Source organism: Podarcis vaucheri (assembly GCF_965113315.1).
Source record: "Podarcis vaucheri genome assembly, chromosome: W".
NCBI lineage: Eukaryota > Metazoa > Chordata > Lepidosauria > Squamata > Lacertidae > Podarcis > Podarcis vaucheri.
The window spans coordinates 18,251,904-18,263,462 of NC_138757.1; the positions used below are offsets into that span (position 1 = coordinate 18,251,904).

The 11,559-nt window shown below is 45.9% G+C and overlaps 1 long non-coding RNA gene across 1 annotated transcript in view; it reads right to left on the reverse strand.

The window, feature by feature from the left end:
* Positions 1–11,559, reverse strand: part of LOC309523338 — an 892,159-nt gene that overhangs the window by 18,476 nt on the left and 862,124 nt on the right. The window lies entirely within an intron of this gene.

Sequence of the window (11,559 nt, forward strand, 5' to 3'; positions counted from 1 at the left end):
CGGAATGCTGTGATGGGATGATGAGCTGCTTGTGCGTAAAATCCAAATCCCTCAGAGTTTGTTCAAGTCCGCAAACCTCTGTCTGTAACGGAGCCCCTTAAGCATGGCTCCGTCAGCCACTGGCAGATTCCGACAGTGGTTGCTTTCGGAATCGCTTCCAACATAAAAGCTCCTTAACGGAAACACGTCTTCTGGACTCACGTCGTGACAGTTTCCGGCGCGGAGTGGGTGTCCCTATAGGAGGTCCAGAAACCTCCCCACTGTTCTCGCTGGAAGTGTCCCTGAGCCATCCCTCCTGCTCACTTTCCCTCAGAGACCCACCTCTCCCCCTGCTGGTTCCCTCCTCAGCTGCTGAGTCTCTCCCAACCTCCGTGAGCCCTTCCACCACCTGTCTTTCCGATGGCAGTTCCCTGACAAATAATAATAATAATAATAATAATAATAATAATAATAATAATAATAATAATAATAATAATAATAATAATAAATTTTTATTTATATCCTGCCCTCCCCAGCCAAAGCCAGGCTCAGAGCGGCTAACATCAAATGTATAATATATTAACATAAAATCAGACAATCAATTAAAATACATCCTCAAATCAGATCAGGATCAGAATAAAATCCAATCAGATGGCACCCCGCAGATTAGGGTTGGGGACCTTAAATGCTCACCAGGCCCAACTGTTTGTGCTGAACTTATATGGGCTTGTGAGAAAAATTGGGAGGCCACTTTCATGCAAGTTCTTATGAAAGGGGAGAGGGAGTCAGACTGAATCCCGACCAAAGGCCTGGCAGAACAGCTCCGTCTTGCAGGCCCTGCGGAAAGATGCCAAGTCCCGCAGAGCCCTAGTTTCTTGTGGCAGAGCGTTCCACCAGATTGGAGCCACAGCCGAAAAAGCCCTGGCTCTAGTTGAGGCCAGCCTAACCTCTCTGTGGCCTGGGACCTTCAAGATGTTTTTATTTGAAGACCGTAAGTTCCTCTGTAGGACATACCAGGAGAAGCGGTCCCGTAGGTACAAGGGTCCTAGGCCGTATAGGGCTTTAAAGGTTAAAACCAGCACCTTAAACCTGATCCTGTACCCCACCGGGAGCCAGTGCAGCTGGTATAGCACTGGGTGAATGTGATCTTGCAGCGAGGACCCCGTAAGGAGTCTCGCCGCGGCATTCTGCACCCGCTGGAGTTTCTGGGTCAGTCTCAAGGGCAGCCCCAAGTAGAGCGAGTTACAATAATCCAGTCTGGAGGTGACCGTCGCGTGGATCACAGTGGCTAGGTCAGGGCGAGAGAGGTAAGGAGCCAACTGCTTAGCTTGGCGGAGATGAAAAAATGCCGCCTTTGTTGTAGCTGCAATCTGCACCTCCATGGAAAGGGAGGTGTTGAAGATTACACTCTTAACGGACGGTGCTGGCACTAATTGCACCCCCGCAAGAGATGGGAGTTGCCCCCCCCCAATCCCATATCGTCCCTTCCCAGCCAAAGGACCTCTGTCTTCGAAGGATTTAACTTCAACCGGCTCCCACGTAACCATCCAGCCACAGCTTCCAAACATCTGATCAGTGTGTCTGGGGCCGAGTGTGCTGGTCCCGGGGGGGGGGGAGGTACTGATACCGTAGCCGAAGTTCAGTCCAGAGTCACTAGCAGGGTAGACAATCACCAGATGAGACGCGAGGTCTGAAACAGGGAGCCAGGCAGGGGAACAGGAACGCTGGTAGGGCAGCAGCAGGAAGCCAGGCGGGGAACAGGAACACGGGTAGGTCAGCAGCGGGCAGCCGGGCGAGGAACAGGAACACCGGAGGGTAGAAGCAGGAAGCCGGGCGTGGAACAGGCACCACCGGGAGTGCAGATCTAGGTCTGGGTAAAAGCAGGTACTCCACAACGACGTTGCTCCCGCAACCTGGGACCGGGCTGCCTGACCTTTATTTTCTTCTAAGGCCGGGGGCGGTCCCGCCCCCCAGGAGCCCCGCCTCTCCTGGCCTTAAGGCGAGCATTCCTCCTGGGAGAGACCAGTTCCCTTCGCCTCTCTGCCCTAAGCCTCTGCAGTTCAGGAGAGGCCGAAGGGTTACTGGGCCCCGGGGGAGGCTCACCTGTAGCCACTGAGTCCTCCAGCACCTCTGGGGCCAGAATGGTCTCACCTGGTGCCTGCCCCTGAGGATCTGGCACAGGTGCAGGCTCCTCAGCATCTAGGCCTTGCCCCAGTGCAGCCGGCCCTGGAGGCGGGGACTCCTGTGCCGGCTGGGATTCCTCCGGTTCACTCTCAGACTCGGAATCCCAGGCCATCACACCGAGTCAGGGTGGCCATCCATCAACAGATAGAGTTGAGTGTCATCAGCATACTGATGGCAGCCCAAACCAAAACTCCAGGCAAGCTGGGCAAGGGGGCGCATAAAGATGTTGAAAAGCATTGGGGAGAGTATTGCACCCTGAGGCATTCCACACACCAAGGAGTGGCGCGATGACAGTTCCCCCCCAAGCACCACCCTCTGTCCCTGACCAGAGAGAAACGAGTGCAGCCATTGAAGGACTGAGCTCTGGATCCCCATGTCGGCAAGGCGGTGGTCCAGGAGTTCGTGGTCGACCATGTCAAAAGCTGCTGACAGATCTAGAAGAATCAGCAGCCCCGACCCGCCTCGATCCAGCTGCCTACGGAGATCATCTGTTAGGGCGACCAGAGCCATCTCGGTCCCATTACCAGCGCGGAAGCCGGACTGGAATGGATCCAGGGCCGATGTTTCATCCAGAAACCCACCAAGCTGTTCAGCAACCGCTCTCTCAATCACCTTACCCAGGAATGGAAGGTTCGAAACCGGGCGGTAATTGGATAGATCTAAAGGATCTAATGATGTTTTCTTTAAGAGCGGGCGCACCACTGCCTCCTTCAATTCCCCTGGGAATGTCCCCGTGCCAAGGGACAAATTGATGATATCCCCCAGGGGGGCCCGCATCTCGTCTGGACACGCTCTAATCAGCCAAGATGGGCACGGGTCAAGAGGACAGGTGATGGGCTTTCCAGCTCGGAGGAGTCTGTCCACATCGGCTGGGAATATCCGGTCAAAGTGGTCCAATACTGGACCCGAGGACAGTCGAGGGGCCTCCAGTTCCTTTATTTACTGTGGCGGAGGTGAGTCTGGGCCCCGCCCCCTGGGCCTGGTGGAGTGGGCCTGCAGGAGGGAGCGGCCTTCCCCAGAACTCAGAGTGGCAGCAGCAGCGGTCGCATCTAAGCGCCCTCTGCGACCCCGCAGAAACCGGGCTCCCTGGTTTACCGAGGAGCTCCAGAAAATGAAGCGGGACCTCAGATGGCTAGAGCGAGTATGGCAGGGTGCCTGCGACGGAGCTTCAAGAACATCTTATACATTTTTAATGAAAACCTATGAGATGGCAGTGAAGGCCGCTAAGAAGTCTTACTTCTCGGCCTCCATTGCATCTGCTAGCTCTCGCCCGGCGCAGCCTTTTAGTATAATTAGGTCTTTAATGTCCCTTGAGGGACAGCCAAAATTAAATAACAATTTGACACACAGCTGTGAGTCATTTGTGAGCTTTTTTTCGGAGAAGGTCCTGTTGCTCCGCCATGACCTCCCTGCCAATTTGGATACAATAATGGAACTGGAGGCCCCTCGACTGTCCTTGGGTCCAGTATTGGACCACTTTGACCGGATATTCCCAGCCGATGTGGACAGACTCCTCCGAGCTGGAAAGCCCATCACCTGTCCTCTTGACCCATGCCCGTCTTAGCTGATTAGAGCGTGTCCAGACGAGGTGCGGGGCCCCCTAGGGGATATCATCAATTTGTCCCTTGGCACCGGGACATTCCCAGGGGAATTGAAGGAGGCAGTGGTGCGCCCGCTCTTAAAGAAAACATCATTAGATCCTTTAGATCTATCCAATTACCGCCTGGTTTCGAATCTTGGGTGATTGAGAGAGTGGTTGCTGAACAGCTTGGTGGGTTACTGGATGAAACATCGGCTCTGGATCCATTCCAATCCGGCTTCCGCTCTGGTCATGGGACTGAGATGGCTCTGGTCGCTCTAACAGATGATCTCCGCAGGCAGCTGGATCGAGGCAGGTCGGGGCTGAAATTGTGATTTTATGTAAACTGTGTTACTTTTATTGTTGTTAGCTGCTCTGAGCCCGGCTTCAGCTGGGGAGGGCGGGATATAAATAAATTATTATTATTATTATTATTATTATTATTATTATTATTATTATTATTATGAATTCTTTCATCATTTTTTTTTTATTGAAAAAGGGTAAATATGGAAACCATGGAAGGGGAGGACAGGAAGAAAATGCATAAAGTACCGTAACTTAGACTTTATGTTAACATTTTAAAAGTTTTTTTTTAAAAAAAATCAATAAATAAGATTTTTTTAAAAAATAAATAAAAGAAAAAGAGATGCTTGGTTGAGAACTCTTCCTTGAGACTCCTCCCCAGCACATTGTCTCTGACATAGTCCTGGGGTCCCCACCTTCTTCTTCTTTGGTGATCACTCGTAGCCAAGTAAGATTCTTCCATGAATACGGTCTTAACAGTGAGTCCGTAAGTGACTATGGAGGCCAATTCTGGACCCACATGTCCTTCCACAGTGGGGACATAGTTTTCCAGGCAGGAGTTTATCACGGTGAGGATTTGCCAAATGTTCCTTCCTCTTAGCACATTTCTCCCTTTCGTGCTGAGTTTGAGCATCTTCAAAGACTATGACACCTTTGGTAAATGCTGTTCCCCAACTGGAGCGCTCGCAGGCCAGTGTTTCCTAGTTGCTGGTGTTTATACAACTTTTTAAAGATTTGCCTTGAGAGAGTCTTTAAACCTCTTTTGTTGAGCACCAGTATTATGCTTTCTATTTTTAAATTCAGAATAGAGTAGTTGCTTTGGAAGACAATAATCAGGCATCCACACAACATGACCATTCCAACGAAGTTGATGTTGAAGAATCATTGCTTCGGCACTGGTGATCTTTGCTTCTTCCAGTACACTGGAATTAATTCGCCTGTCTTCCCAAGTTAGATGTAATTTTTTTCAGACACACTGTTGATGGAATCTTTCAATGAGTTGGAGATGGCATTTATAAGTGGTCCATGTTTCACAAGCATACAGTAAGGTTGGTAGTACAACAGCTTTATACACCAGCATTTTTGTTTCCCTGCAAATGTCCTGGTCCTCAAACTCTCTGCACTTCAATCAGGAGAAGTTGGAAGCTCTCAAAGTTGGTGGCCATCACTGCCTCCTGTGGCAGTGAGCTCCACAGGTTTAACTATGTGCTGCATGAGTAAGAGTTCTGGTGTTATGAGAGAATTGTTTTGTTATTTATTTATTTATTTTATTTTATTTATATTCCACCCTATCCCCAGAGGTTTCAGGGCAGCTCACAGAACAAAACTAGAACACAAAATCACAAAATATATAATTATCCATCTGCAAGGATCTTCTGGTGAGCAATTGTAACAAGTATGGCTATGGATCTTTGCCAATGGTTTCATAAGAAACGCCCCTTCTGGTTTTTTTTAAAGCAGGCAAATTGACTCTGCCACTGAATAGAAGATTAATATGTAAGGCAAAATATCCCATGAACCAGCACAAAAGAGGCATTTTAGAAAGCTTGGAGGTGGTGGTGGGAGAGGGGAAGGAGACACGAGACTTTTGCAACTGCTGATCTATAAAAAGCAGCTCAGCCAGCAAAAGGAGATGGAAATCAAGTTGATGAGTGCCTGAGATCCTGATGAGGTTGCTAAAACCCAGCTCTGGAGCTTGCATTTCTGCAACTGAACAGCTGAAGGCAGATGCATAAAGCATCAGATTATAAAACACACCCTGTTTATCTGAAATGTGGACATTTAAAGAGCACCTTTGACTGAAGAAAATATCCTTTATAAAAATACAAGGCCAGTGGAAGTGATGATATTCCAGCTGAACTATTCAAAAGTTTAAAAGATGATGCTGTTAAGGTGCTACACTCAATATGCTAGCAAATTTGGAAAACTCAGCAGTGGCCAGAGGATTGGAGAAGATCAGTCTACATCCCAATCCCAAAGAAGGGCAGTTCCAAAAAATGCTCCAACTACCGCACAATTGCACTCATTTCACACGCTAGCAAGGTTATGCTTAAAATTCTACAAGGAAGGCTTAAGCAGTATGTGGACCGAGAACTCCCAGAAGTGCAAGCTAGATTTCAAAGGGGCAGAGGAACCAGAGACCAAATTGCAAACATGTGCTGGATTATGGAGAAAGCTAGAGAGTTCCAGAAAGACATCTACTTCTGCTTCATTGACTATGCAAAAGCCTTTGACTGTGTCGACCACAGCAAACTATGGCAAGTTCTTAAAGAAATGGCAGTGCCTGATCACCTCATCTGTCTCCTGAGAAATCTCTATGTGGGACAAGAAGCTACAGTTAGAATTGGATATAGAACAACTGACTGGTTCAAAATTAGGAAAGGAGTACGGCAAGGCTGTATATTGTCTCCCTGCTTATTTAACTTATATGCAGAATTCATCATGCGAAAGGCTGGGCTGGATGAATCCCAAGCCGGAATTAAGATTGCCGGAAGAAATATCAACAACCTCAGATATGCAGATGACACAACCTTGATGGCAGAAAGTGAGGAGGAATTAAATAACTTTTTAATGAGGGTGAAAGAGGAGAGCGCAAAATATGGTCTGAAGCTCAACATCAAAAAAATGAAGATCATGCCCACTGGGCCCATCACCTCCTGGCAAATAGAAGGGGAAGAAATGGAGGCAGTGAGAGATTTTACCTTCTTGGGCTCCATGATCACTGCAGATGGTGACAGCAGTCACGAAATTAAAAGGCGCCTGCTCCTTGGGAGAAAGGCGATGGCAAACCTAGACAGCATCTTAAAAAGCAGAGACATCACCTTACCAACAAAGGTCCGTATAGTTAAAGCCATGGTTTTCCCAGTAGTGATGTATGGAAGTGAGAGCTGGACCATAAAGAAGGCTGATCGCCGAAGAATTGATGCTTTTGAATTATGGTGCTGGAGGAGACTCTTGAGAGTCCCATGGACTGCAAGAAGATCAAACCTATCCATTCTTTTTTTTTTTAATAAAATTTTTTATTGCGTTTCTTTTCATAGGTTCACAGGTTCAGTCACAAAACAACAAGCAAGAAACAGTTTTCAAAAATAAAGAATAATAGAGAAAAAGAGAAAATTAAATATGCTTCAAATCATCTTTCAAGAAGTTACTTTCCATTGGACCTCCTCACATCCTCCCAGCATTGCATTCTTTAATCTAACAATATCAGCAATTTATTACCTTATTTCACCACTTATTATACCTTTGGATTCATTATGTTACCAATTTCAAAAATTTGTAATTTAATTTTAATACTTTTATAATAAACATAATATATTTGTTTCGAATTTATCTCCTTTTTTTGTCATCACTTACTTTATCATTTACCTAATCAAATTGCGGAAGCATAACGTTTCCTAATCGTGCACAATCTTAACATTCAAACAACTTATAGTGTTTTTGCAAATAGTCCTTAAATTTTTTCCAGTCCTCCTCAATTGTTTCTTCGCTCAGATCTCGAATTCTGCCGGTCATTTCTGCCAACTCCACATAGTCCATCAACTGCGCCTGCCAGTCCTCCAGTGTGGGTAAATCTTGTGTCTTCCAGTGCTTTGCAATAAGTATTCTTGCTGCTGTGGTTGCATACATAAACAAAGTTCTGTCTTTCTTTGAAACCTTCCGGTCCACCATGCCCAGAAGGAAAGCCTCCGGTTTCTTGGGGAAGGTATATTTAAATACCTTTTTCAATTCGTTATATATCATTTCCCAGAAGGCCTTTACTTTCGGGCAGGTCCACCAGAGGTGAAAGAATGTCCCTTCTGCCTCCTTACATTTCCAGCATTTGTTATCAGACAGGTGGTATATTTTAGCCAACTTGACTGGGGTCATGTACCACCGGTATACCATTTTCATAATGTTTTCTTTCAAGGCACTACATGCCGTAAATTTCATACCGGTGTTCCATAACCTTTCCCAGTCCTCAGACATTATGTTATGTCCTACATCCTGTGCCCATTTTATCATAGCAGATTTAACTGTCTCATCCTGTGTATTCCATTTAAGCAGCAAGTTATACATTCTCGAAAGTACCTTAGTTTTTGGTTCTAGCAACTCCGTCTCCAGTTTCGATTTCTCCACCTGGAAACCAACTTTTTTATCCATTTTAAAGACCTCTTGAATTTGAGTGTAATGTAGCCAATCTCGCACCTTATTTTTTAGTTTATCCTGGCTCTGTAGTTTCCAGTTATCTCCAGATCTTTCAATTAATTCCCAATATTTTGGCCAGTAGGCCTCCATATTGGGCCTTTTTTTGAGAACCTTGGCCTCCACCGGTGATAGCCACCTCGGGGTCTTATTTTCTAATAAATCCTTATACTTCATCCAAACGGCAAAAATTGATTTTCTGACAATATGGTTTTTAAACAATTTATGCACTTTCGCCTTGTCATACCACAAATATGCATGCCAACCAAAAGCGTTATCAAACCCTTCCAGATCTAGGACATCAGTGTTCTCCAACAAGAACCAATCTTTTAACCAGCAGAAGGCTGCAGCTTCGTAATATAGCCTTAAGTCCGGCAGGGCAAACCCCCCTCTTTCCTTTGAGTCAGTTAGTATTTTAAATTTTATTCGGGGCTTTTTGCCCTGCCAGACAAACCTAGATATATCCTTCTGCCATCTTCCAAAGCATTCCACTCTGTCCACGACCTGTAGGGTTTGAAACAGAAATAACATCTTCGGCAAAACACACATCTTTATAGCTGCAATTCGACCTGACAAGGTAAGTTTCAATCTTGACCAAATTTCCAAGTCCTTTTTAATTTCCAACCAGCATTTTTCATAATTATCTTTAAATAAATTCAGGTTTTTGGTGGACAAAGATACCCCCAGGTACTTCACTTTTTTAACCACACTTAATTCTGTTTCTTTCTGGTACCCCTCCGTCTCTATAGGTGTTAAATTTTTAGTCAAAACCTTGGTTTTTTGTTTGTTTAGCTTAAATCCCGCCACCCGACCAAACTCCGAGATCAGTTCAAGAACTCTTTTTGTGCTAGATTCTGGCTCCTGTAATGTTAAGACTAGGTCATCTGCAAATGCTTTCAGTTTGTACTGTTTCGCTCCGACCACTATACCCTGCACCAACCGGTCCTCCCTAATCATATTCAGCAACACCTCCAGGACAGAAATGAATAAAAGAGGAGATAGAGGGCACCCCTGTCGTGTCCCTTTTTCAATTTTGAGTTCCTCCGACACCACATTGTTCACTATCAGTTTAGCTTTTTGTTCTGAATAGATTGCCTCTATTCCATTTTCAAACCCACGCCCCACACCCATCCCTTCCAAGTTTTTCTTCATAAACATCCAAGAAATGTTGTCAAATGCTTTCTCCGCATCAATAAAGATTAACACCGCCCTTGTGTTCCTAATCCGCAAAAGTTCCAATATATCGATAATGTTCCTAGTGTTATCAGACATGTGTCTACCAGGAAGAAAGCCTGCTTGGTCCTTATGAATTACTTCATTTAGTACTTTTTTAAGTCTACTTGCTAAAATGTCTGCAAATATTTTGTAATCCACATTCAGGAGTGAGATGGGACGGTAATTCTTAAGCTGGGTCTTTTCCAGTTCTGACTTGGGTATCAATGTGATGAATGCTTCCTTCCACGTTTCCGGTGCTCTCTTCCCCTCCATAATCTGATTGCAAACCTCCAACAATGGTTGTATCAGAAAATCCTTCAAAGTCCTATAATATTTGGAGGTGAGTCCGTCTGGGCCTGGAGATTTGCCAAGTTGCATGTTCTGAATGGCACCTTCAATTTCCTGTTGAGTTATTTTACAGTTTAGAGTTGATCTTTTATCTTGACTTATTTTAGATAATCCATTTGTCTTTAAAAATTGGTCTATTTCCAGCTCTTTCTGAGGCCCCTGTGCATAAAGATCTTTAAAATATCTGTGGAAGCACTTCCTTATTTCTTCTGGTTTCTGAACTGTTCTGCCTTGAATCTCTAAGTTTGTAACCGTATTTAGCTTTTGCCTTTTTTTCAGCTGCCAGGCTAGCAGCTTTCCACATTTATTTGCTGATTCAAACGATCTCTGCTTCATTTGTTTAATTTTCCATTCTATCTCTTGATTGATCAATTTCGAATATTGTGCCTGATGGAATTTAATTTCTCTCAGCACCTCCTTTGACTTTGGTTTAGTTCTCAGCTTTTTCTCTCCTTCACTTATTTTCTCTCGGATCTTCTCCTTTTTTCCATTCCAAAATTTTCTCTTTATTGTGTTCTGTTGTATCCATGATCAGTGCAGATGGTGACAGCAGTCACGAAATTAAAAGACGCCTGCTCCTTGGGAGAAAGCCGATGGCAAACCTAGACAACATCTTAAAAAGCAGAGACATCACCTTGCCAACAAAGGTCCGTATAGTAAAAGCCATGGTTTTCCCAGTAGTGATGTATGGAAGTGAGAGCTGGACCATCAAGAAGGCTGATCGCCGAAGAATTGATGCTTTTGAATTATGGTGCTGGAGGAGACTCTTGAGAGTCCCATGGACTGCAAGAAGATCAAACCTATCCATTCTTAAGGAAATCAGCCCTGAGTGCTCACTGGAAGGACAGATCGTGAAGCTGAGGCGCCAATACTTTGGCCACCTCATGAGAAGAGAAGACTCCCTGGAAAAGACCCTGATGTTGGGAAAGATGGAGGGCACAAGAAGAAGGGGACGACAGAGGATGAGATGGTTGGACAGTGTTTTCGAAGCTACAAACATGAGTCTGACCAAACTGCGGGAGGCAGTGGAAGACAGAAGTGCCTGGCGTGCTCTGGTCCATGGGGTCACGAAGAGTCGGACACGACTAAACGACTAAACGACAAAACAAAAGTACCTCTCTTTGTGCATGCGTCCCTAGTCCCTTTCTGTCACGTCACTTCTGCCAGCCGGTGGTGACTGTGTTTCTGGGTCCGACTGAGTGGTTGACGCGTCCGTTCTGTCAGAAACCGGCGGGTGAGTTAAGAGAAAGGGTTTTATCTTCCACATTTTTTTTTCCTTGGAGTTTAAAGGGTGCGTGAAATGTCTGTGTATTGCAGTCGTTGGGGGTGGGTTTTTGTTTTGTTTTCTGGAGGGTGCAAAGCAGCCTTCAGTACTGCCTACGGAGACATTGTAGCAACCATAGGCACAGCAACCTGTTCCTTCTTCTGCCACCGCCTATAACAGGCAGCTAGGCCTCGTAACCATAGAAACTTTCAGAAAGTGCCAACACTCCCTGCCTAGAGATTTTTCAACAAGACGCCCAATTCCAGCTAATGAGCTCGTTCCGCTTGGCTCATGCAGCAGCCCTTGATTGGACCGCGACACCGGTAGGACGGCCCAATGAGGCTCGAGGACGGCCGAGAGGAAAGAGAAGGGGAGGGGAAGGGAAGGAAAGCGACACAACCAAGGCCGACGGAGCGGTGCGCGACGGGGCCTAACGTCAGGGATGGAGCGGACCTATCGGCTCCGGCCAGCTTAGTGGCAAGGGACCAATCGGGAGGCTCCA